This window comes from Arachis ipaensis, chromosome B5, assembly GCF_059453495.1.
Source record: "Arachis ipaensis isolate K30076 ecotype BB chromosome B5, ASM5945349v1, whole genome shotgun sequence".
Classification (NCBI taxonomy): Eukaryota; Viridiplantae; Streptophyta; class Magnoliopsida; order Fabales; family Fabaceae; genus Arachis; species Arachis ipaensis.
Window position 1 is genome coordinate 42,245,486 of NC_142440.1, and position 27,789 is coordinate 42,273,274.

Below are 27,789 nucleotides of genomic sequence, written 5' to 3' on the forward strand. Positions count from 1 at the left end.
GACAAGATAGTGTTGCTCGATTACGTCACACAGGGCATGAGGCCCCAAGATAAGACCACATTGGAAAGTGCTAGCAATGAGTCTATGAAAAAGTACAAGACCACTGATGAGGCATGGCAATTGATCAGCGACTTAGTTGAATCTACTCGAAATCACAGGCAGAAACAAGGCCGTTCAAAAGCCATTGCAGAAGTATCCTCCAGCAGAGAGACTGCTGCTCTAACTCAGAGTATTTGTGAAATGACCAACTTGCTGAAGCAGATGCAATTGAATCAACAACAAGTTCAGCAAGCTCAACCTTCTCCACCACAGCAAAGCCAACAGTTAATCCCACAGAGAGTTTGCAGAATCTGTGCTGATTATAGCCATTATACTGACGAATGTCCGCAGCTCCAGCAGGAAGACAACACCGTGGCAGCCACTCATAACTTCTATGACCGCCCCAACCAAGGGTACAATCAAGGTGGCAATTACAGCCATGGATGGCAAGACAATTCTAACCAGAATTGAAGGGACAACAACAACAGAGGAGGCAGAGACAATCAGGAAAATCAAAGGTGGAATAACAACAACAACAGGCAGCAGAACTAGAACCAGCCTTACAGAGCACCTCACTTGAGGCAATCCCAAGGACCACAGAATACCCAACAGCAGACCTCTCAAATTACTTATTCTTCCTTATCTTCTAATGATGACTTACTACAATCCATTGATCGGAGACAATAGACCATGGAAAATAACCTTTATGCTACATTAAATGGTCTGAACTCTACCCTGCAAGCTCTTGTCTCACAGATTGGATCAATGAATAACTCCAATATGGCCCTTGAGCTCCAGTGGAATCCCCTCTCAACCATTACCCAATCCAAAGGGGGGCATTAATGCCATCACCCTAAGGTCCGGAACTACACTGCAGGAGAGGAATCAGGAGGAGCCAAGCCCATCAGAACATGCCTCAACTGAAGAGGTAGTGGAAATAGAAGAAGTTGAAGAGGAATAAGACATATAGGACATAGATGAAAAAGAAGAAGTTCAACCACAGGAGGAAGCACCAAAGGGCGTAGACACTGCAGAAGACACCAGTCCCATTCCATTTCCACAGCTTGCAAGAAAGCCCAGGAAGCAGCTGGAACCTGATCCCAAAATAGTAGAGATATTCAAAAAGGTTGAGGTAACTGTTCCTCTTTTTGATGTTATTCAATAGGTACCTAAATATGCAAAGTTTCTAAAAGATTTATGTATACATAAAGACAAAATTAATGAATTAGAAACTATTCCTTTAGGTAGTTCCATATCTGCTTTAATGGGAGGTTTACCTAAAAAGTGTAGTGACCAAGGTCCATGTATGGTTAATTGTACTATTGGTGGTGTGGTATTTTCTGACTGCATGTGTGATTTAGGAGCATGTGTGAGTATAATGCCTTTATCTATATATGATATTTTGAGGCTCCCTCCCTTAAAAAGGTCGGCAACTCGTTTTGTATTAGCAGATAAAAGCATTATTACAGTGGCTGGAGTTGCTGAAGATGTATTAGTGGGCATTAAGGGGGTCACATTTCCCATTGATTTTTATATCCTGGAGATGCTCCAAAATGACTCAGAGAAGCCATCATCAATCCTACTCGGAAGACCATTCCTGAAGACCTCGAAGTTCAAATTAGATGCCTTTTCAGGAACATACTCCTTTGAAATAGATGGCCGAGTAGTAATCTTCTATCTGAATGGCATTATAAAGCATCCCCCGGAGGATCATTCTATCCTCTAGTGTGACATTATAGATGAAACCGTGGCTGAAGTTCACCAGGAGGAATTTGAAGAGAAGTACATAGGACAAGGTCCAAGTGTGGGGACATTCTCAGAGGACAATGACAGTGCTTTACCATTGTCACCAGCTCCAGACAACCCAGAGCCTGACCATGATCAGAAGTTGGAATTAAAACCCCTTCCTCCACACCTCAAATATGCTTACCTTGAGGACGAGCAGAAGTTTTCAGTTATCATTGCAAGGGAACTCACTTCTCAACAGGAAGAGCAGTTACTTAGTGTGCTGAGGAGGCACAAGAAGGCAATTGGTTGGAGTTTGGCAGACATAGTAGGCATCAACCCTCAAGTCTGTGAGCATAGGATATTTTTAGAAGGGGGAGCAAGACCTATCTGTCAACGCCAGAGAAGACTAAATCCCACTATCTTAGAGGTTGTCAAAAAGGAAGTGACCAGGCTACTGGAGGCAGATATCATCTATCCCATCTCAGACAGTGAATGGGTAAGCCCAGTACAAGTGGTGCCCAAGAATTCTGGAGTCACTACAGTGAAGATTGAGCACAGAGAGCTCATGGCAACCAGAGTTCAAAATGCCTGGAGGGTCTGCATTGACTACAAACGCCTCAACCAGGCCACTCATAAGGATCACTATCCTCTTCCATTCATTGATCAAATACTGGATCGCCTGTCAGGTAAATGACATTATTATTTTTTAGATGGTTACACAGGTTATTTTCAGATTCATATAGCTCCTGAGGATCAGGAAAATACCACTTTTACATGACCTTTTGGGACTTATGCTTACAAGAGAATGCCCTTTGGCTTGTGCAATGCACCAGCTACCTTCCAAAGGTGCATGATGAGTCTTTTCTCTGATCTTATTGAGGACTGTATGGAAGTTTTTATGGATGATTTTAGTGTGTACGGCGATTCCTTTAGCCTTTGCTTAGATGGATTATCTAGAGTATTAGATAAATGTGTCAATACAAACCTTGTATTAAATTTTGAAAAATGTCACTTTATGGTAAAACAAGGTATTGTACTGGGACATGTTGTGTCTAATACTGGCATTTCTGTAGATCCAGCAAAGGTGAATGTTATTTCTAGTTTACCTTACCCCTCTTCTGTGAGGGAAGTCCGTTCGTTCCTTGGCCATGCAGGTTTTTACAGGAGATTCATTAAGGACTTCAGTAAGGTAGCACTTCCCTTATCCAGGCTACTGCAGAAGGATATTGAGTTCCAGTTCAGTGAGGATTGCAAACAAGCATTTGATAAGCTGAAGACCGCCCTGACTCAAGCTCCAATTGTGAGAGGACCAGACTGGAGCCAGCCATTTGAAATAATGTGCGACGCCTCCAATCATGCAGTAAGAGCAGCACTGGCTTAGCGTGAAGGTAAGGACCCCTTTGTTATTGCTTATGCGTCTAAAACTTTAGATGCCGCTCAGTCCAATTACACTACTACTGAGAAAGAGCTGCTTGCTATTGTTTTTTCTCTGGATAAATTCAGAGCCTATTTACTTGGTACGAAGGTAGTAGTGTACTCAGACCACGCAGCTCTAAAGTATCTATTAGCTAAAAAGGAGTCTAAACCAAGGCTTATACGTTGGATACTGCTATTACAAGAATTTGATTTAGAAATTAAGGATAGGAGTGGTAACCAGAATTTAGTGGCAGACCATTTGAGTCGCCTTGAGCACATTACAGATGACCCCACTCCTATAGCTGATAATTTCCTATTTGATAACCTGTAAGTAGTATCTGAGGTAGTCCCTTGGTATGCACCTGTAGTTAATTATCTAGTTAGCCGCACCTTTCCTCCAAACTTTTCTAAGCATCAAAGAGACAAGCTAAAAAGCGAGTCTAAATATTATATATGGGATGAACCATATTTATGGAGATGTGGCGCTGACCAGGTAATTAGACGGTGTGTGCCTCAATCAGATAAACCACTATTTTATGGTTTATAATGTGTTTAATTGTGTGGTTTTATCATGATCTTTACCCACTTATTCATATGATTAACATGCATTTATATTTCCTTCCAAAAATTATTACATGATTGAAAACTTGCTCCCTAGAGACTTTTAATTACGCATTTTAATTCTCCTTTATTCCATTCGATGCCGTGATCTGTGTGTTAAGTGTTTTAGGCTTTATAGGGCATGAATGAGTTGGAGATTGGAAAGGAAGCTTCCAAAATTGGAAGGAACACAAGAAATTAAGGAGATGACCAGCGAGGAGTGACGCGGCCGCATGGCTCACGCGACCGCGTGAAAGAGAGGAAATCGCAGTGACGCGGCCGCATGGCTCACGCAACCGCGTGGATTGGAATAGCACAAGTGACGCGGAGGCGTGGACAACACGCCCGCGTGGCAAGCAAAACACCGAATGACGCGTACGCATGAATGACGCGATCGCGTGATGTGCGCGATCTACATAATCTGCAGAATTTGCTGGGGGCGATTTTGGGCCCTACTTTGACCCAGTTCTCGGCCCGAAAAAGCAGACTAGAGCCAGAGAACATGCAAAAACCAAAAACAACATTTATTCTACACAGTTTTTAGTTTTTAGATCTAGTTTTACTCCTCCTCTAGGTTTTCTCTCTACACATTGATAGTTCTTAGGATTTTATTTCTATTGTTCTTTGCATTGGAGTATTGAGAAGAGTTATTACCTCATCAAGACTTCGTCATTCTAGTTCATTTTCTTTACTTGGCTTTACTCTTTCATGTCCTTTAATTTACTCAATTTTACTATTGGATTATTTTAGAATTTATTAATACAAGAATTACTTTTATTTTTAATTGATTCCTTTGAGTTTTATTTATCATGTCTTCCTTTAATTCCCTTTCTTATGCTATGAGTTCTACATTCACAATGAGCGAGTAGTTCCTTAACTTGATGGAGAGTTGATTGAAAGGAACCCTTGAGTTGGGGTGCTTAAAGGAAAAACTGTAATTGGTTTTATTGTTGGAATGCTCTCTAATCACTGACACTAATCCTTTTCAATTGAGCGGATTGGAACTTGTGAATAGAAACAGCATTCCAACTTGTTTGACCTTCCCTTACCTAGTTAAGGATAACTAAACAGAACAACCTTCAATTATCAATTAATCTTGAGAGTACTGCAACAAGAATAGGGCTTCCAACTAATCTACTCCCAGTCAAGGCTTCTATTTAAATTATTTAATTTCTCTAATTTAATTTCCTGTTTATTCAACTCAAACCATTTTGAAAACATCTGATTAATAAAATAGCACACTTTTCTGCAACTCGTTGGGAGACGACCTGGGATTCATTCTCCCAGTATTTTAATTTTAATTTTTGTGACAACCCTTCTAAATTGATAAGCAGATTTCTGGTTGATTAAGAACTATACTTGCAACGCATATCTCATAACAATTCTTAATTCGCCAATTTCCGCCATGTCAATCATACATGGAAAATAAGAAATAACACCGTAAGACAAGTGAATGGTGGGTGGTGAATGGTGGTTGAAGAAGGAAGATAAGAGAGGAGAAGAGAAAAGAAGAGAAGAAGTAGAGAGAAGAGAAGAAAAAGAAGTTTAGTGGTGAGAAAACAGGGGTGTGCGCACGCACATGAGTGTGTGTGTACACACACTTAGCGAATCAGGGGAGGTGTGCGTCCGCACCAGGTGTGTGAACGCTATCAGCAGAGGGGAATCAAGATGCGTGCGTACGCACCTAGACGTGCGCACGCATGGAATACTTATTTTTTTTGCATGAAGGATCATGTGTGCGTGCGCACACAGGTTCGTGTGCGTGCACAAAAGTAAAAGGGGGCAGGGGTTCACGCGCACAGGTTGTGCCAACGCTCCCAACAGAGGGGTCGCGCATTGGCGTGCGGACGCACGCCTCTGTGCGACCGCCCAAAGAGCACAAAAAGGGAGACTCGTGCGTACGCACACAGTAGTGCACACGCACAGGTCACAAAATAGAAAGAAGTGCGCGCACATAGGGCGTGCTGGCACTGCGAACAGAGGGCATATCAAGGAGTGTGTGGATGCACAAGCTTGTGCGGCCGCACAGGTGGCAAAAAATGCAATTTTGGGCGTACGCACAGCATGGTGCGCACGCACAAATGCCCTGTTTCAAAAATTTTTTTCTTCAATTCTAAGGTACCAAGCCTTAGTTCAATGAAAGCTCAACCCCAAAAACATTCAAACATCAAAAATTTCATAACCCACATGCAAATTTACCTACTAAACTCAAAATTAAACTAATCCCGAGCAAACCAAAATAAGCAAAAATGCAATAAACCAAAATTATATACAAGAAAAAGGGTAAGAACAATGTTACCATGGTGGGGTGTCTCCCACCTTACACTTTGGTTTATTGTCCTTAAGTTGGACTTACGGAGAGCTCTCAGCAAACCTCCTTGAAATCCCACCCAAGCTTGTTTTCTCCAAGGCTTTTGAGATTCCAAAGCTTATGCACCCAAATCTTGTTGTGAATTCCTTTCATTCTATCTAGGTAACAAGCATTTGAAATTCTCAATTCCTACAACACAATAGCAACAAAACTCACAATGCCATGGGTGAGAATTCATAGGATAAAAAGAAAATAAAAACTAAAGGTAATAAAAACAAATAAAATAAAATCCTAAGACTTAGCAAAAACAAGCAATCAATCAAAACCAACTATTTACATATTAATATATTTACAATAGCCAATAACAAGCACCATTACAACTCCCCAGCAATGGCGCCAAATTTGATAAGAAGAATTCTTGTATGGTTTAGAATCAATCAAAAACAAGCATCAATTCATTAGTAGCATAGTCCAAACCAACGATGAATTCTCAAGATCAAATGTTTTAAATCTAATACAAAATAACCGAGATCAAGAGTAATTCAACCTGGGGTCGTCTTCCCTAGGAGTTGCAATTAAGTGTCTATTATTGGCTATGGGAGAAATGGGGGTTGGAAGATTACAATTGGCAAGAAATGTAAATGGCAAGAAATTAGAGTGCAAGAAATTAAATGAGCATGCAAGGAATTGAAAGTCAAAGCAATTAAAGCAAGAAAGAGGAATTAAATTCTAAAAAAAACTCTAGGCAAGAAGTGGGTAATTAAGGATTCCTATCCTAGTTATGGACCAGAAACATGGTAATTGCGTGTGAATTAATCCCAATTAGTCAACCCTACATCAAGGATAAGTCAACTAGGCATAATTAATCTCAATCTCTAAGTCCTAAGTCAACACTAGTGGGTCACTTAGAGTTAAGGGAAACCAAATTAATTAACAACCCTCACACAATGTGGAATGGACATCCACCACTCAAGTTCACCCAAACACCCAAATTCCCAACCAAGAGTGTGAGAAAGTAAGCAAAAGCCCAACCAAGCATTTTGTCAAACACTTGGTGGGCATGTAAAGAAAGCATGATAAAATGACAAGAAATAATAAATGCTACCATTACCAAGCAAGGAAAGTAAAGATAGCAAATCAACAAAGCAATAAATGACATAAAAACTTAAATTGCATTAAATGTAAATTAAGATAACAAGAGTAAAACAAAGAAAGGTAGAAGAAACTAGAGTAAAACAATAATTAAAAGTAGCAATTACAAGGAAATTAAACTAAAAACCCTAGGTTCTAGAGAGAAGGGGGAGCTTTTCTCTCTAGAAAATGAACTACATGACTAAAATCTAACCCTAATTGCTCCCCCCTTTCACATGGAGTGAGGCCTTGTCTAATATTGGAAGAATCAGTTTCAGAAGGTCCAAAAATTGGCCTCTGGATGCCCAAAAATTGCCCCCAGCGATTTGCATTAATGAGGTCACGCGCTGGGACGTGTGCGGATGCACAGGTGTGTGCGTCCGCACACATGCTGATTTTCTTCTTGTGTGTACGCACAGGTGGTCGTGCGTACGCACACATGGTTTTGTGGCTCTTGTGCGTACGCATAGGTGGTTGTACGCACGCACACTCCAATGTGTGCTTCTCCTTTGTTTTCTTCAAGCTTTCTCCCTTTGTACATGCTTTTCCATCACTTCTTCCATCCATATTAGCCTTGTAATCCTGAAATCACTCATCAACCACATCAAGGCATCGAATGGAATAAAAGTGAAATAGAATTAGCTATTTTAAGCCCTAAAAAACATGTTTTCACAATTAAGCACAAATCTAGGGAGAATTACAAAACTATACTATTTAAAGGGCTAAGTGTAAGAAAAGTTGATGGAATCCACCCAAATAGAGCAAATAAATATAATGAAATGTGGATTCATCAAATCATCAAGAAAGTTTCAACCTTTTTCTACCAAAAGTTCAACAAAGACTAAAACTTTCCACAAAAAGGGGCATGCAAGGACAAAAAGTGACAGGAGCAGCGACAAGCAAAACATACAAAGCACAAAAGAAACATAATAAAAGAGAGAGAAGGGAAGAAAAAACCAACCTGAGCGATAGAGAAGAAGCGAGCACGATAAAACCAATGGAAACCCCAAAAAGCCAATGAAAGGAATGATCTTTTCGACAAAGAAAAGGAAACTCCTTTTTTGCTGGACAAAGAAGTACAGAAAAGCGAACACTGGGACAAACAGAGGAGGAAGGAAAGAGAGCTTCTTTCGCTAAGAAAATGAAATGCACAAACGAGCCAAGAGAAAAACCTCTTCTTTGATTTCAAACAAAGTTTAAAGAGGAAAAAGAAACGGCAAAAGCAAAATGTAAAGCCCAATCAATGAGCATTAAAAGCCTGTGCGTATTCCCAAGAGAAATAAAAGAGGCAAACAAAAAATGCTTCGTATTTGAACGTAGCATGAAACTCTCCAACAAGAAGTACAGCCTGGACCAAGATGCTCGAACACGACTCCCCTGAAGGATAGAAGCTGGGAAACACGACCTCAAGGGAGAATCAAAGCTCGAGCAGGGGCACTGTTCATACCATGGGTCGAGCTAGGCAAGCCGACCTGGATAAAGACGAGAACGACCGACCTGTTATAAAGGTTGGTCGACACCGACCTCTCTTGTAAAGAGCTCGGCCAAATTGCTATCAGGGCCCAAGTAGGCCCAAAACAAAGGATCACAGCGCACCTAAAGGCAGCTGGCCAAAGATAAGGGGACCCACCCACAAAAGATAAGATAAGATAACTAACTTATCTCAAAGGGGGGTCACTCCACACTACTATAAATACATTGGAGCACCCAGGTATAACTTATACTCTGATTCTACAAAAAACCTGCCTAAAGCACGTGCTAACTTAAGAAGGATCTTGCAGGTACCACCACCCTCTGGTGAAGAAGGATCAGCAGCATCTCCAGCTCTACCAGGTCGGACACAGCAGTGCCGACCCACACAGAAGATCTCGTCCGAGATCAACCTTCAGTTTCAGGTAACCATCGGAACAATAATCTTAAGGGACAAGGGTATGATGGAGCTTGTAATATGCATAGTGAGTGGAATGGATTACAAGCTTTGTTTTTGAAAGATTGTCCTTTTGCTTATTACATCCATTTTCCTGCTCATCGATTACAATTAACACTTGTTTCAGCAGCAAAAAAAAATTTGTTATGTTCATCAATTCTTTTATGAACTCTCACTAATTATGAATGTTCTGACTGTTTCTCCCAAGCGTCATGATCAGTTAAAGGTTGCTCAAGCAAATAATGTTGCAAACTCAATTGCCAATGATAATATTGTAAAAAGCAGTGGATATAATCAAATTGGTACTCTGCAAAAAGCTGGAAAAACTAGATAGGGGTCTCATTTGAATTATGTACGTAGCTTGGTATACATGTTTGATGCTACTTGTGAAGTTCTTGAAAAATTCACTGAAGAAGGTAATTTCTCCACTCATGGTGATGCTATTTGATGAGAAATATTTTGGAAGTTAGTCATGATCTTTTTCATATTTTGAAATGAAAATATCAAGACATATTGAATGCTTTATCTTTGGTTTTTACTACCAAGACGTTAATCCAAAGAATGAGAGAATCGGGTTGGGAGGCTTTCGTAAAAGAAGTTATATTATTTTGTGAGAATCATGAAGTTGAAGTTCCTAATATAAATGCATTGCATATTCTAGAAGAGGTCAAACTCGTAAAATTGTTTACCAGATTTCAGTGAATCATCATTATCGTGTTAATTTATTTCTTGCTACAATTGACACACTATTACAAAAGCTTAATGGAAGATTCAATGATAGTATAGTGGAGCTGCTTACTTTAAGTTCAACTTTAGATCTTAGAGATAATTATAAGTTCTTCAATATCGACAAAGTATGAGAATTAGTAGAACGGTCTTATTCAAATGACTTTAATAACCAGAAAAATTTTCACATCTGAATGAAGCTCAACATTATGAACTTGATGTTCCTACTCATGCTGAATTGAGAAATTTGTGCACAATCTCTGAGTTGTGTCAAGGATTAATGAAGACAGAAAAGTCTTTAACATATCCTTTGATTGACCATTGGATTTGCTTGGTATTAACTCTTCCTGTTTCAACTGCTACAACCGACAGATTATTTTCAGTTATGAATTATGTGAAGAATAGACTCAGAAACAAAATGGAAGATAAATTTCTTGCTAATTGTCTTCTGATTTACATTGAGAAGAAGATTGTCAAATATTTGACACAAATTCTATTATCAATGAATTTTATGATATGAAAAATCGTCATGTACCACTTAATGGTATAAAATATCGTCAGTAAAAAGTACACACATTCTTTGTAATTCATTTTAGATTATATAATTTTTTATATAGACCTTGCTTTATATTATGTATATTTTTGGCCCCCATATTAATTTTTTTGGATCCACCCCTGGTTTGGTCCAAGATCTTTCTAAGATGATTGATGAGCATAATTCATTGGCACAATCTTTCAGAAGGGTTCATTCTTTTTATTAGAATTTTTTTGAACAAAATTTCGGGCTTAGATTGTTTAGAAGTCATTCTTCAGATCCACACACATATAATACTCCAACTGTTGATAAAGTTGATTATGGTGGTGACATAGTTGTCAAGGGTCGCTCAGGTCATTTAATGAGAACCTATGAGACCCATACTATTTATATGCCATTGTAGTATTTGCTGCTATTTCCTTATAATGAAATGGTTTTCAAAAAGAAATTCCATTTACAGATGGGTTTCAATGATCTGATAGAAGGGTTCCTATTTCTTTACGATAATTTGTTGCATTTAGATTCAAGAATGCTCAATTGAGAACTCTACTATTCTGAAATGCAAAAGAATTTTTCATCAATTCCTGGTAGATTGCTATTATATGATAGAAGCTTGATGATTGTAATTCATTCGAGACAAACAAAAAGACATTAGGTCTGAGTTTTTCTGTGGCATTAAAAAAAAGCATTTTCATAAATTCCATTTAATAAACATAGAGTAAAATTATCAAATAATTTAGATAATGAATATAAAGAATAAAAAGAATATGAAAAATTTAATAATAATGATATACTATAGAAAAGTATATGTATCTTATTTGAAAGGTTCTTGTTCATACCCTGGGTCGAGCTATCCGACCTAGGAAGATCGAAGACAAAGCAACTGACTTCTTCAGGTCAGGACCACCGACCTCTTCTCTAAAAGAGTTTGGCCAAATCGACATGAGGGGGGACCGAACAGGCCCAAATGAATGGACACAGCCCAATCTAAAGGCAGTTAAAGCCTGAAAAGATAAGGGCGGTTCCCCAGAAGATAAAGATGACCTCACTTAAAGATAAAGATAAGATAACTAACTTATCTTATCTAGAATGGTCAGCCCACAATACTATAAATACACTGGAGCAATCAGGTATAACTCATACTCTGATTCTACTAAAAAACCTGCTAAAAGCCCATGCTAACTTAAGCATTGGAGTCTCTTGTAGGTACCACCACCCTACGGTGACGAAGGATCAGCCGCATCTCCAGTTCCACCAGTTCCACCAGGTCGGACACGACAGCTCCGGCCACCACAGCAGATCTCATCCGAGATCGACCTTCAGTTTTAGATAACACTCGGAACATTGGCGCCATTGCCGGGGACCTGGAAGTCATCCCATCACCATGGCGGACAACCATGACAACGACCACAACTCTGGTTTGGAAGAAAGAACTCCGCTTAAAAACACGGATGCCACATCAAAAGATGTGCCTCAAAACAAGGGGGATAAACAAGCTTTCAACACAAACACAGAAATCTTGGAAGCCATCCGAGAACAACAAGATCGCCTCAAACAGCTCCAACAAGAGGCTGAACATCAGCGAGAAGCTGAAAGAGACTTCTGCAGAGAAACTAGGCGACGACGAGATCTAGAGGATAAGTTGCTAAAGCTCGAAGCCGACCTCAAGACCAGAACTACTCATTCTAACCATAAGGAAAACTCCCACAAGGACCAAAATCCCTTCAGCAAAGAGATCATGAAAGCTAAAGTTCCAAAAGATTTTAAAGCTCCTGACATGATGTCATATGACGGTACCTCGGATCCCAGCCATCATCTCAGCAATTTCAGGAGCAGAATGTATCTCACCGACACCTCGAATGCCATTCTATGCAAAGCCTTCCAAACAACCCTGACAAAAACAGCAATAAAGTGGTTCGACAGTTTGCCTCCCAGGTCCATCACAAGTTTTGACGACTTAGCCAAAAAATTCCTTGCCAGATTCTCCATTCAGAAGGACAAAGCTAAACACGCCCTGAGACTACTAGGGATCAAGTAAGGAGAACAGAAAAGCCTTCACAACTACATGGAAAGATTCAACAAAGTGTGCCTGGACATACAAAGTCTGCCAACAGAAGCAGCCATCATGGGTCTCATCAACGGCCTAAGAGAAGGACCCTTTAGCCATTTTGTTCATACCCTGGGTCAAACTGTCCGACCCGAGATGTTTAGACGACAAGTCAACCGACCTCTTCAAGTCAGGACTACCCGACCTCTTCTCAAAGAGCTCGGCCAAATCGCCAGAAAAATTTCAATAAGGGCCCAAACAAAGGAACACGACCCAAATCCAAAGGCAGCTTAAGCCTATAGAGATAAGGGCGGTTCCCCTGAAGATAAAATGACCTCACTCAAAGATAAGATAAGATAAGATAACTATCTTATCTCCAGAAAGGTCACTCCTCATCATTATAAAAACACTGGAGCACCCAGGTATAACTCATACTCTGATTCTACTAAAAACCTGCTTAATACCCTTGCTAACTTAAGCATCGGAGTCCCTTGCAGGTACCCCCACCCTCCGGTGACAAAGGATCAGCGGCATAGCCAGCCCAACAAGTCGGACACGACAGCTCAGGCTGCCACCCACCGGAGAGACACGTCATCTTCGACCGGTACAGAAGATCTCATCCGAGATCGACCTACAGTTTCAGGTAACCCTCGGAACATTGGCGCCGTTGCCGGGGAACCTGGAAGTCATCCCATCATCATGGAGGACAACCTTGACAACGACCACGACTCCAATCTAAAAGAAAGGACGCCGCACAAGATCGTAGACACTACATCAAAAGATACTCCTCAACCTAATAAAGACAAGAATTCACCAAACACGGGAGCTATTGAGGCACTTCAGGATCGCTTAAAACAACTCGAAAAAGAGGTCGAGCATTAACGGGAAGCTGAAAGAGACCTAGAAGGGAAGCCAGGTGATGCCACGAGTTAGAGGACAAGCTCCTAAAACTCGAAGAAGATCTCAAGGAAAAAACTACTCGATCTTGTCACGAAGATAGCTCCCATAAGGACCAATACCCATTCACCAAAGAGATCATGAGGACCAAAATCCCAAAGGACTTCAAACTTTCCAACATGACTTTGTACGATGGCACCGCAGATCCCAAGCACCATCTCAGTAATTTCAGAAGTAGAATGTACCTCACCGACGCCTCAGATGTAGTCCACTGCAAAGCCTTCCCGACTACTTTAACAAAGACAGCAATTAAATGGTTCGACAATCTACCCCCTAGGTCCATCTCAAGCTTTAACGACTTAGCCAAGAAGTTTCTAGCCAGATTCTCTATCCAAAAAGACAAAACTAAGCACGCCCCAAGTCTATTAGGAGTCAAGCAAGGAGATCGAGAAAGTCTTCGCAGCTACATGGAAAGATTCAACAAAGCATGTCTAGACATACAAAGTCTGCCAACAGAGGCAGCCATTATAGGCCTCATCAATAGCTTGCGAGAGGGACCTTTTAGCCATTCTAAATCGAAAAAACATCCCACATCTCTGAATGAAGTGTGACACGATCCCAAGGGTGTATTGGTAAAGATTCTCTTTAATAAAACCGCGTTGCAAGTATAGCTCTACCAACAACAATCCTCAGGGGTCAAATTTAGAAGAGGGATTTGGTTGTTACAAGTTCAACCCCAATAGAAATAACCGAAGTATTCAAACCTCGGGTCGTCTCACAAGGAATGGGCAAACATGTGCTTCGACATTAGTTAGAAATTTGGGGTTGTGAGTTATGAGCATGAAATTAAATGGGAATCTTAACAATCAAGTAATCTTAAAATGCGTCAACTAATTCAATTGACTAAGCAAAACATGAGCAACTTCAATGAATAAACAACATTCCACTTAATTCTATTATAACCCAAACAAGTAACTACAACTAAAGCAATTGGTTGAGGAAATTGGTTTTCAAATATGAATAATAAAAGCAACTCTTGGCTAGGCTTGGGAATTGGGGTCACCATCCTTGTCTAACAACTATATCTTGACAATTATAAGGAACCAAGCTCATTAAGTCTACTCTCAAAGTCTTAAGTACGTGATATCTACCCTAGACTTGAAGTACGTCAAATGGCCCTGATCACATCAACCCATAAGTTCCAACCTACCTACTAATTAGATTAGTAGTGGGTTGGCGTCAATGAGTATCAAATTGACCACCTAGGGCTCCCAAATCATCAAATCCATTAGACCCAATGACTCAAGTTTACCCAATTCCCTTGACCTAGGCCAAGAGTGAAAAAGACTACTCCATAATCAAAGTAAACAATTCATCAAACACTTGGTAAGCATTAACAAAAGACATGTTCAAAATGGCAATTAAATTGAAATCCACAAATACCCATTAACAATTATCAACATATGATCATCCAAACAACAAGGCTAAACATAGAAATCATCAATGTAACATTAACAAGTCAAGATTCATAACATTCATGAAATGGGTATAAAATGATAATTGACAAGAATTCATAAACTATCACAAGATATAAGCAAAATTGTAACAAGGAATTCAAATTGAACAATTAAAACTAGTAATTAACAAGATCCAAGTCACAAATCAACAAAGGACAATCAAATTAAAACTAGATCTAGAGAGGAACAAAGGTTTCTCTCTCTAGAACAACAAAAGAACCCAAAAACTAGCTAAAAGTTATGTCCTAGTGTAAAATGAGTGATCTCCCTCTTTCCCCTAGCATCCTTGGGACTTTTTCCATGCAGAAACAGCTTGAAATTGGGCCTAATGAGCCTTAGAAATCGCCAGGCACAATTTCCTTTAATGAGGTCACGTGCAGCTTTCCACGCATGCGCGCCAAGTGCGCGTGCGCGTAGATAAAAATTTCCTGATCCGCGCGGAGGTGTCCATCCTTGCACGCCGCTTCCAGCCAATCCCATCCACGCGTGCACATGGAGTGCGCGAGCGCGCCGGTGCTGTTTTTCCCAAGATCTCAATTCCTCATGTTCCTCCCTTTTTGTACATGCTTTCTCCCTCTCTTCTAAGTCATTCCTATCCTATAATTCCTGAAATTACTCAACAAATATATCACGGCATCGAATGGCAATAGAAGAGGATTAAAATATGGCAATTTTAAGGCAAAATAAGCATGTTTTCCATCATGGAGCAATATTGGAAAGTGAACACAAAACCATGCATTTTTTGTGAATAAGTGCGAGAAATGTTGATAAAATCTCCCAAAATAAGCACAAGATAAACCACAAAATTGGGGTTTATCAAATCTCCCTTAGGATCCTTTTTATTTACCCTTGCCTTTTGGTTTTAAGGGTTATTGGCTTTTTGCTCTTGCCTCTTGGTTTTAAGAGCTTTTGGCTTTTTCTGCTTGCTTTTTCTTTTTATTTATTTTTTTTCGCCTATATTTTTTTTCTGCAAGCTTTGTTCTTTGCTGATTTTTCTTGCTTCAAGAGTCATTTTTATGATTTTTCAGATTATCAAATAACATGTCTCCTTATCATCATTCTTTCAAGAGCCTACATATTTAACATTCTTAAACAACAACTTCAAAAGACATATGCATTGTTCAAGCATTATTTTAGAAAACAAAAAGTATTATCACCACATCAATATAATTAAACTAAGTTCAAGGATAAATTCGAAACTCATGTACTTCTTGTTCTTTTGAATTAAAACAGTTTTCATTTAAGAGAGGTGATGGGTTCATAGGACATTCATAACTTTAAGACATAGTTACTAACTACTAATGATCATGTAATAAGACACAAACATGGATAAGCACTTAACATTAAGAAAACGAAAAACAGAAAATAAGAACAAGGAATGAGTCCACCTTAGTGATGGTGGCGTTTCCTTCTTGAGGAACCAATGATGTCCTTGAGCTCTTCTATGTCTCTTCCTTGTCTTTGTTGCTCCTCCCTCATTTCTTTTTGATCTTCTCTTATTTCATGAAGGATGATGGAGTGCTCTTGATGTTCCACCCTTAATTGTCCCATGTTGGAACTTAATTCTCCTAGGGAGGTGTTGATTTGCTCCCAATAGTTTTGTGGAGGAAAATACATTTGAGGCATCTCCGGGATCTCATGGTGATGAGATTCATGCGTCTCTTGAGATCGATGAATGGGCTCTCTTGCTTGCTCCATCCTTTTCTTAGTGATGGGCTTCTCTTCCTCAATGGGAATGTCTCCTTCTATGAAAGCTCCAGCTGAGTAATATAGATGGCAAATAAGATGAGGAAAAGCTAGCCTTGCCCCAGGTGAGGGCTTTTCGGCTATTTTGTAGAATTCAAGGGAGATGACTTCATGAACTTCTACTTCCTCTCCAATCATGATGCTATGAATCATGATGGCCTAATCCACAGTAACTTCAGATCGGTTGCTAGTGGGGATGATGGAGCGTTGGATGAACTCCAACCATCCTCTAGCCACAGGCTTGAGGTCCAGTCTTCTTAATTGAACCGGCTTGCCTTTGGAGTCAATCTTCCATTGAGCTCCTTCCACACATATGTCCATGAGGACTTGGTCCAACCATTGATTAAAGTTGGCCCTTCTAGTGTAGGGGCGTGCATCTCCTTGCATCATAGGCAAGTTAAATGCCAACCTCACATTTTCCGGACTAAAATCTAAGTATTTTCCCCGAACCATTGTAATATAATTCTTTGGGTTTGGGTTCTTACTTTGATCATGGTTCCTAGTGATCCATGCAATTGCATAGAACTCTTGAACCATTAGGATGCTGACTTGTTAGATGGGGTTTGTTAGAACTTCCCAACCTCTTCTTTGGATTTCATGTCGGATCTCCGGATACTCATTCTTCTTGAGCTTGAAAGGGACCTCGGGGATCACCTTCTTCTTGACCACAACATCATAGAAGTGGTCTTGATGAGCTTTGGAGATGAATCTTTCCATCTCCCATGACTCGGAGGTGGAAGCTTTTGTCTTCCCTTTCCTTTTTCTTGAGGATTCTCCGATCTTGGGTGCCATCAATGGTAATGGAAAAACAAAAAGCTTATGTTTTTACCACACCAAACTTAGAATATTGCTCGCCCTCGAGCAAGAGAAGAAAGAATAGATGAAGAAGAAGAAGAAAATATGGAGGAGAGGGGGGAGGGGTGTATTCGGCCAAGAAGGGGAAGAGAGGGTTGTGTTGTGTGAAAATGAAGAAGGATGGAGGGCTTTATATAGGAAAGGGAGGGGGGGTAAGGTTCGGCCATAAGGGTGGGTTTTGGGTGGGTTTATGGGGAAGAGTGGATGGATGTGAGTGGTGAAGTGGTGATCAGGAAGAGAGATTGAGGTGATTGGTGAAGAGTTTTGGGGAAGAGTGTTTATGGGATTGTGTGAAAGAGGGGTGAGAAGAAGTGAGTGGAGGTAGGTGGGGATCCTGTAGGGTCCACAGATCCTGAGGTGTTCAAGGATTTACAACCTTGCACAAAATTAGGCATGCAAAATGCCCTTGCACACAACTCTGGGCGTTCAGCGCCAGATTGGTGCTTGTTTTGGGTGTTGAACGCCCATTTGTTGCCCATTTCTGGCGTTGAACGCCAGAACCATGCTTGTTCTGGGCATTCAGTGCCACCTCTTCTCCAGGGTACAATTCTGGCGTTCAAACGCCCAGATGCTGCCCATTTTGGGCGTTCAGCGCCAGAACCATGCTCTGTTCTGGCGTTGAACGCCAGCCAGATGCTTCTTACTGGCGTTTAAATGCCAGTAAGGTCTTCCTCCAAGGTGTGATTTTTCTTCTGCTGTTTTTGATTCTGTTTTCAATTTTTATATTTATTTTGTGACTCCACATGATCATGAACCTAATAAAACATGAAAGAACAAGAAAAATAAAATTAGATAAATAAAAATTGGGTTGCCTCCCAACAAGCACTTCTTTAATGTCAATAGCTTGACAGTGGACTCTTATGGAGCCTCACAGATGTTCAGAGCATTGTTGAGACTTCCCAACACCAAACTTAGAGTTTGGATATGGGAGTTCAACACCAAACTTAGAGTTTGGTTGTGGCCTCCCAACACCAAACTTAGAGTTTGACTGTGGGGGCTCTGGTTGACTCTGTTTTGAGAGAAGCTTACTGTGCCTCTTTTCCATGTTTACAGAAGAGTAACCTTGAGTTGTAAACACAAAGGAGTCCTCATTCAATTGAAGGACTAATTCACCTCTGTCAACATCAATCACAGCTCTTGCTGTGGCTAGGAAAGGTCTTCCAAGGATGATGGATTCATCCTCATCCTTCCCAGTATCAAGGATTATGAAATCAACAGGGATGTAAAGGCCTTCAACCTTTACTAACACGTCCTCTACTTGTCCATAAGCCTGTTTTCTTGAATTATCTGCCATCTCTAATGAGATTTTAGTAGCTTGCACCCCAAAGATTCCCAGTTTCTCTATTACAGAGAGGGGCATGAGGTTTATCCCTGAACCAAGGTCACACAGAGCCTTTTCAAAGATCATGTTGCCTATGGTACAAGGTATTACGAACTTTCCATGATCCTATTTCTTCTGGGGCAATGTCAGTTGATCCAGATCACTTAGTTCATTGGTGAACAAGGGAGGTTCATCCTCCCAAGTCTCAATACCAAATAATTTGGCATTCAGCTTCATGATTGCACCAAGGTACTTGGTAACTTGCTCTTCAGTAACATCCTCATTCTCTTCAGAAGATGAATGCTCGTCAGAGCTTATGAAGGGCATAAGGAGGTTCAATGGAATCTCTATGGTCTCTAGATGAGTTTCAGATTCCTTTGGTTCCTCAAAGGGAAACTCCTTATTGATCACTGGACGTCCCAGGAGGTCTTCCTCACTGGGATTTATGTCCTCCCCTTCCTCTCCAGGTTCGGCCGTGTTGACTATGTCAATGGCCTTGCACTCTCCTCTTGGATTTTCTTCTGTATTGCTTGGGAGAGTACTAGGAGGGATTTCAGTGATCCTTTTACTCAACTGGCCCACTTGTGCCTCCAAATTTTGAATGGAGGACCTTGTTTCATTCATGAAACTTACAGTGGCCTTAGATAGATCAGAGACTAAGTTTGCTAAATTAGAGGTATTCTGTTCAGGGTTCTCTGTCTGTTGCTGAGTGGATGATGGAAAAGGTTTACTATTGTTAAACCTATTTCTTCCACCATTATTAAAGCCTTGTTGAGGCTTTTGTTGATCCTTCCATGAGAGATTTGGGTGATTTCTCCATGAGGGGTTATAGGTGTTTCCATAAGGTTCACCCATGTAATTCACCTCTACTATTGCAGGGTTTTCAGGATCATAAGCTTCTTCTTCAGAAGATGCCTCTTGAGTACTGTTGGATGCAGCTTGCATTCCATTCAGACTCTGAGAAATCATATTGACTTGCTGAGTCAATATTTTATTTTGAGCCAATATGGCATTCAAAGTATCAATTTCAAGAACTCCCTTCTTCTGAGGTGTCCCATTGCTCACAGGATTCCTCTCAGAAGTGTACATGAACTGGTTATTAGCAACCATGTCAATGAATTCTTGAGCTTCTGCAGGCGTTTTCTTTAGGTAAATGGATCCACCTGCAGAAGTATCCAATGATATCTTAGCTAATTCAGACAGACCATCATAGAATATATCCAGGATGGTCCATTCTGAAAGCATGTCAGAAGGACACTTTTTGGTCAGTCCTTTGTATCTCTCCCAAGCTTCATAGAGGGATTCACCTTCTTTCAGTCTAAAGGTCTGAACATCCACTCTAAGCTTACTCAGCTTTTGAGGAGGAAAGAACTTGGCTAAGAAAGCCTTGACCAGCTTATCCCAAGAGTTCAGGCTATCCTTAGGTTGAGAGTGCAACCATACTCTAGCTCTATCTCTTACAGCAAAAGGGAAAAGCATGAGCCTGTAGACTTCAGGATCTACTCCATTAGTCTTAACAGTATCACATATCTGCAAGAATTCAGTTAAGAACTGAAAAGGATCTTCAGATAGAAGTCCATGAAACTTGCAGTTCTGCTGCATCAGAGAAACTAATTGAGGTTTAAGCTCAAAAATGTTTGCTCCAATGGCAGGAATGGAGATGCTTCTTCCATGTAAATTGGAATTAGGTGCAGTAAAGTCACCAAGCATCCTCCTTGCATTATTATTATTTTTGGCTGCCATCTCCTCTTCTTGTTCGAAAATTTCTGAAAGGTGCTTGCTGGATTGTTGTAATTTAGCTTCTCTTAGTTTCCTCTTCAGAGTCCTTTCAGGTTTTGGATCTGCTTCAACAAGAATGTTCTTGTCCTTGCTCCTGCTCATATGAAAAAGAGGGACAGAAAAATAATAACGATAGGGGTCCTTTTTACCACAGTATAGAGGTCCCTGTGTGAGTAGAAGAAAAGAAGAAGAAAAAATTCGAACACAGATGGAAGAGGGGGTTCGAATTTGGGTGAAATGAAGTGTTAGTAGATGAATAAATAAATAGAAGGAGATAAGAGAGAGAGAGAGAATTTTCGAAAATAATTTTTGAAAAAGAGTTAGTAATTTTCGAAAATAGTTTTTGAAAAAGGTTAGTAATTTTCGAGAATTAAAATCAAAAATTAAAATAATTAGTTAATTAAAAAGAAATTTTGAAAAAGAGGGAAGATATTTTCAAAAATTAGAGAGAGAGGAGTTAGTTAGGTAGTTTTGGAAAAGATAAGAAACAAACAAAAAGTTAGTTAGTTAGTTGAAACAAATTTGAAAATCAATTTTGAAAAGATAAGAAGATAAGAAGTTAGAAAAGATATTTTAAAATCAACTTTTGAAAAAGATAAGATAAAGAGATATTTTTAAAAAGATATGATTGAAATTAGTTTTGAAAAAGATTTGATTTTTAAAATCACAATTAATGACTTGATTCACAAGAAATTACAAGATATGATTCTAGAACTCAAAGTTTGAATCTTTCTTAACAAGCAAGTAACAAACTTGAAATTTTTGAATCAAAACATTAATTGATGATGTTATTTTTGAAAATTAGGAGATAAAGATAAGAAAAAGATTTTTGAAAAATATTTTTAAAATTTTCGAAAATAAATAAGAAAAATGAAAAAGATTTGATTTTTGAAAAAGATTTTGAAAAAGATAAGATTTTTAAATTGAAAATTTGATTTGACTCATAAAAACAACTAGATTTTAAAAAGTTTTGAAAAAGTCAACTCAAATTTTCGAAATTTATGAGTGAAAAAGGGAAAGATATTTTTTTTTATTTTTGAATTTTTAATGATGAGAGGGAAAAACATGAAAAAGACTCGATGCATGAAAATTTTGGATCAAAACAATGAATGCATGCAAGAATGCTATGAATGTCAAGATGAACACCAAGAACACTTTGAATGTCAAGATGAACATCAAGAACTTATTTTTGAAAAATTTTCAATGCAAAGAAAACATGCAAGACACCAAACTTAGAAATATTTCATGTTTAGACACTATGAATGCAAGAATGCATATGAAAAACAAGAAAAGACACAAAACATGAAAACATCAAGATCAAACAAGAAGACTTACCAAGAACAACTTGAAGATCATGAAGAACACTATGAATGTATGAATTTTTCGAAAAATGCAAGATGAATATGCAATTGACACCAAACTTTCAACTTGACTCAAGACTCAAACAAGAAACATGAAATATTTTTTATTTTTATGATTTTTTTATTTTTTTGGATTTTTGTATATTTTTTTTTTGAAAAAAACATATAGGAAAAAGAAAATAAGGATTTCAAAAATTTTTAATATGAATTCCAGGAATCTTGTATTCTTAGTCTAAAGCTCCAATCCGAGGGTTAGGCATGGCTTAATAGCCAGCCAAGCTTTAGTATGTAACTCAGACATGCCACGGCTGACATTCCAATTAACTTGCCTCTATGCTGATGGTTGGAAGCCCCTATCCAAAAGAATTAGACATGGCTTTACAGCCAGCCAGGCTTCAACATACTTCATGAAACTCTAGAATTCATTCTTAAAAATTCTGAAGAAAAATATATTTTTGAAAAGATTTAATTTTTTTTTTTCGAAAACATATGAGAAATTTTTGAAAGGTTTTTGAAAAATTTTTGAAAATAAAACAAAAAGAAAATTACCTAATCTGAGCAACAAGATGAACCGTTAGTTGTTCAAACTCGAACAATCCCCAGCAACGGCGCCAAAAACTTAGTGCACGAAATTGTGATCTCAGACAACGGCACCAAAAACTCTGTACGAACGTCTTAATAAATCGTTTTTCATTCACAACTTTGATACAACTAACCAGTAAGTGCACTGGGTCGTCCAAGTAATAAACCTTACGTGAGTAAGGGTCGATCCCACGGAGATTGTTGGTATGAAGCAAGCTATGGTCACCTTGTAAATCTCAGTCAGGCGAATATAAAATAGTTATGGAGTTTTCAAACATAAATAATAAATAGATAGAAAATAAGGATAGAAACACTTATGTATACCATTGGTGAGAATTTCAGATAAGTGTATAGAGATGCTTTCGTTCCTCTAAACCTCTGTTTTCCTGCTGTCTTCATCCAATCAGTCTTACTCCTTTCCATGCCTGGCTTTATGTAAGGACATCACCGTTGTCAATGGCTACTTTTTATCCTCTCTGGAAAATGGTCCGATGCGCTGTCACTGTATGGCTAATCGTCTGGAGGCATCACCCTTGTCAATGGCTGCATCCCATCCTCTTGTGAAAATGGTCCAAATGCTCTGTCACAGCACGGCTAATCATCTGAGGTTCTCGATCATACTGGAATAGGATTCACCCTCCTTTTGCGTCTGTCACTACGCCCAGCACTCGCGAGTTTGAAGTTCGTCACAGTCATTCAATCCCAGAGTCCTACTCGGAATACCATAGACAAGGTTTAGACTTTCCGGACTCTCATGAATGTCGCCATCAATCTAGCTTATACCACGAAGATTTTGATTAAGAGATCCAAGAGATACTCATTCAATCTAAGGTAGAACGGAAGTGGTTGTCAGGCACGCGTTCATAGGGAATGATGATGATTGTCACGTTCATCACATTCAGGTTGAAGTGCAAATGAATATCTTAGAAGCGGAATAAGTTGAATTGAATAGAAAAACAGTTGTACTTTGCATTAATCTTTGAGGAACAGCAGAGCTCCACACCTTAATCTATGGAGTGCAGAAACTCTACCGTATGAAAATACATAAGTGATAATGGTTCAGGCATGGCCGAATGGCCAGCCCCCATGAAAGTCTAAGATAGCATAAGACTGATCAAAGATGTCTAATACAATAGTAAAACGTCCTATTTATACTAAACTAGTTACTAGGGTTTACAGAAGTAAGTAATTGATGCATAAATCCACTTCCGGGGCCCACTTGGTATGTGCTTGGGCTGAGCTTGAATGTTACACGTGTAGAGGTCAATCTTGGAGTTGAACGCCAGTTTGTAACATATTTCTGGCGTTCAACTCTGGTTTGTGACGTGTTTCTGGCGTTTAACTCCAGACAGCAGCATAGAACTGGCGTTCAACGCCCTTTTACGTCGTCTAAACTCGGCCAAAGTATGGACTATTATATATTGCTGGAAAGCCCTGGATGTCTACTTTCCAACGCAATTGGAAGCGCGCCATTTTGAGTTTTGTATCTCCAGAAAATCCACTTTTAGTGCAGGAAGGTTAGAATCCAACAGCATCAGCAGTCCTTCTTCAACCTCTGAATCTGATTTTTGCTCAAGTCCCTCAATTTCAGCCAGAAAATACCTGAAATCACAGAAAAACACACAAACTCATAGTAAAGTCCAGAAATGTGAATTTAACATAAAAACTAATGAAAACATTCCTAAAAGTAACTAGATTCTACTAAAAACATAATAAAAACAATGCCAAAAAGCGTATAAATTATCCGCTCATCAATATCCCTCTGTTACCATGGAGAGGAAGCACGAAGAGCTTCTCTCAATACAGAGTCAAATAGAGCCCCCACAGTCAAACTCTAAATTTGGTGTTGGGAGGTTCCAACATTGCTTTCAACATCTGTGAGGCTCCATGAGAGCCCACTGTCAAGCTATTGACATTAAAGAAGCGCTTGTTAGGAGGCAACCCAATTTTTACTTATATATGTTAAATTTCTATTTTCCTTTGTTATTTTATGTTTTCTGTAGGTTGATGATCATGTGAAGTCACAAAAATAATTGAAAAATCAAAAACAGAAGGAAAAACAGAATGAAAAATAGAACACCCTGGAGGAGACAGTTACTGGCATTTAAACGCCAGTAAAGGTAGCAGAATGGGCGTTAAACGCCCAGTCTGGCACCATTCTGGGCATTTAACGCCAGAAATGGGCACCAGACTGGCGTTTAACGCCAGGAATGGGCAAGAAGCTGGCGTTAAACGCCAAAAATGGGCACCAGACTGGCGTTTAACGCTAGGATTGGCAGCAAGGGGCGTTTTGCACGCTACATGGTGCAGGGATGAGAAATCCTTGACACCTCAGGATCTGTGGACCCCATAGGATCCCCACCTACCCCACCACTCTCTCTATTCTTCACCCATTCACCAATCACCTCAATACCTCTTCCCCAAAAACCCCTCACCTATCAAATCCCACCATTCTCTTCACCACTCACATCCATCCTTCATAAAACCCCACCTACCTCACCATCCAAATTCAAACCACTTTCCCTCCCAAACCCACCCTCTATAGCCGAACCATACACACCCCTCTCACCCCTATATAAACCCATCTTCACTCCTTCATTTTCACACAACCTAAACACCACTTCTCCCCCTTGGCCGAAACACATAGCCCACTCCATCTCCTCTATTTCTTCTTCTTCTACTCTCTTCTTTCTTCTTTTTCTCGAGGACGAGCAACCTTCTAAGTTTGGTGTGGTAAAGCTAAAGCTTTTTGTTTTTCCATAACCATTTATGGCACCAAAGGCCGGAGAAACCTCTAGAAAGAGGAAAGGGAAGGCAAAAGCTTCCACCTCCGAGTCATGGGAGATGGAGAGGTTCCTCTCAAGGGTGCATCAAGACTACTTCTATGAAGTTGTGGCCAAGAAGAAAGTGATCCTCGAGGTCCCTTTCAAACTCAAAAAGGGCGAATATCCGGAGATCCGACATGAGATTCTGAGAAGAGGTTGGGAAGTTCTCACCAACCCCATTCAACAAGTCGGAATCTTAATGGTTCAAAAGTTCTATGCCAATGCATGGATCACCAAGAACCATGATCAAAGTGTGAACCCGGACCCCAAGAATTGGCTTACAATGGTCCGAGGGAAATACTTGGATTTTAGTTCGGAAAATGTGAGGTTGGCATTCAAATTGCCCATGATGCAAGGAGATGCACACCCATACACTAGAAGGGTCAACTTTGATCAAAGGTTAGACCAAGTCCTCATGGACATCTGTGAAGAGGGCGCTCAATGGAAGAGAGATTCAAGAGGGAAGCCGGTTCAACTAAGAAGGCATGACCTCAAGCCTGTGGCTAGGGGATGGTTGGAGTTCATCCAACGCTCAATCATTCCTACTAGCAACCGATCTGAAGCTACTATAGACCGGGCTATCATGATACATAGCATCATGATTGGAGAGGAAGTGGGAGTTCATGAGGTTATATCCCAAGAACTCTACAAGGTGGCGGACAAGTCCTCTCCTTTGGCAAGGTTAGCCTTCCCTCATCTCATCTGTCACCTCTGCAATTCGGTTGGAATTGACATAGAAGGAGACATTCTCATTGATGAGGACAAACCCATCATTAAGAAAAGGATGGAGAAAACAAGAGAACCTCATCAAGAGCATGAGGAAATTCCTCATCATGAAATCCCTGAGATACCTCAAGGGATGCATCTTCCTCCACAAAACTATTGGGAGTAAATCAACACCTCCCTAGGAGAATTGAGTTCCAACATGGGACAACTAAGGATGGAGCACCAAGAGCATTCCATCCTCCTCCATGAAATTAGAGAAGATCAAAGAACCATGAGAGAGGAGCAACAAAGGCAAGGAAAAGACATTGAGGAGCTCAAGCACTCCATAAGATCTTCAAGAGGAAGAACAAGCCGCCATCACTAAGGTGGACCCGTTCTTTAATTTCCTTGTTCTTTATTTTCTATTTTTCGAAAATTGTGCTTTATGTTTATTTATGTTTGTGTCTTTATTACATGATCATTAGTGTCTAATTGTCTATGCCTTAAATCTATGAAAATGAATCCATCACCTTTCTTAAAGAAAAAATGTTTTTAATTGAAAAAGAAAAAGAAGTGCATGAATTTCAAATTTTAAAACAGTTTAATTATCTTGATGTGGTGGCAATACTATTGTTTTTCTAAATGAATGCATGAACAGTGCATATTTTTGAATTTGATTGTTTATGAATGTTAAAATTGTTGGCTCTTGAAAGAATGAAAGGAAAAGGAGAAATGTTATCTGATGATCTGAAAAATCATAAAATTGATTCTTAAAGCAAGAAAAAGCAGTGAAAAGCTTGTAAAAAAAAAAAAGAGGAAAAGCAAGCAGAAAAAGCCAATACCCCTTTAAACCAAAAGGCAAGGGTGAAAAAAAGGATCCAAGGCTTTGAGCATCAGTGGATAGGAGGGCCCACAGGAATAAAATCCTGGCCTAAGCGGCTAAACCAAGCTGTCCCTAACCATGTGCTTGTGGCGTGAAGGTGTCAAGTGAAAACTTGAGACTGAGCGGTTAAAGTCGAGGTCCAAAGCAAAAAGAAGAGTGTGCTTAAGAACCCTGGACACCTCTAATTGGGGACTCTAGCAAAGCTGAGTCACAATCTGAAAAGGTTCACCCAGTTATGTGTCTGTGGCATTTATGTATCTGGTGGTAATACTGGAAAACAAAGTGCTTAGGGCCACAGCCAAGACTCATAAAGTAGCTGTGTTCAAGAATCAACATACTTAACTAGGAGAGTCAGTAACACTATCTGGATTCTGAGTTCCTATAGATGCCAATCATTCTGAACTTCAAGGGATAAAGTGATATGCCAAAACTGTTCAGAAGCAAAAAGCTAAAAGCCCCGCTCATCTAATTAATACTGATCTTCATAGATGTTTTTGGAATTCATTGTATATTCTCTTCTTTTTTTATCCTATTTGATTTTCAGTTTCTTGGGGACAAGCAACAATTTAAGTTTGGTGTTGTGATGAGCGGATAATTTATATGCTTTTTGGCATTGTTTTTAGTATGTTTTTAGTATATTTTAGTTAGTTTTTATTATGTTTTTACTAGTTTTTAAATAAAAATCACTCTTCTGGACTTTACTATGAGTTTGTATGTTTTTCTGTGATTTCAGGTATTTTCTGGCTGAAATTGAGGGACCTGAGCAAAAATCTGATTCAGAGGCTGAAAAAGGACTGCAGATGCTGTTGGATTCTGACCTTCCTGCACTCAAAGTGGATTTTCTGGAGCTACAGAAGC

The 27,789-nt window shown here is 39.6% G+C and overlaps 1 non-coding gene across 1 annotated transcript; it reads left to right on the forward strand.

Moving 5' to 3' along the window:
- Positions 1-20,035: 20,035 nt before the first annotated feature.
- LOC148563976 (small nucleolar RNA R71) lies at positions 20,036-20,143 on the forward strand. Its single transcript, XR_015885613.1, has one exon. It is a non-coding gene; the product is annotated as a small nucleolar RNA R71 (small nucleolar RNA).
- Positions 20,144-27,789: the final 7,646 nt, after the last annotated feature.